The sequence below is a fragment of the Anas acuta genome, chromosome 1, assembly GCF_963932015.1.
Source record: "Anas acuta chromosome 1, bAnaAcu1.1, whole genome shotgun sequence".
Classification (NCBI taxonomy): domain Eukaryota; kingdom Metazoa; phylum Chordata; class Aves; order Anseriformes; family Anatidae; genus Anas; species Anas acuta.
The window spans coordinates 169,478,023-169,478,504 of NC_088979.1; positions in this window are offsets into that span (position 1 = coordinate 169,478,023).

Genomic DNA, 482 nt, shown 5'->3' on the forward strand with positions numbered 1-482 from the left:
CCCTTCCCTTCCCTTCCCTTCCCTTCCCGGACAGCCACCTTTTGACCACAGGCTGTGTCTCCTGTGGCCACCAACATGAATTGTGCATTAATCACAAATAGCCCCCAGCCACGTTGCCATGCTGTCCTCACATCTCGCAAGCCATTGCAATGCTCCTCAGAAGTTGCAGGGTTTATTCCCAGCACTCCCTCCCCTGCACCCAGCTTTCCAAGCCTGTTTTTTTTATTTATTTTTTATTTTTTTAATTCACCAGCTCGGTGCCTGTGAGTCAGCGCTGCCTTCTTCAGAAATATCCCTCGGATCATCCATATGGATCTCAGCAAAGCCCTCTCCAAATCTGGAGAGCACCAGTGAACTTCTCCTGCTTGTGTAACATCTTGAGCATGAAGACTGCTTCTGCTGCTGATTACAGCCAGGCTGGCTGCTGTCTCAGTACGTTCATATTTTTGGAACCAGCCATTTTAAGTCACACAATCACTCAA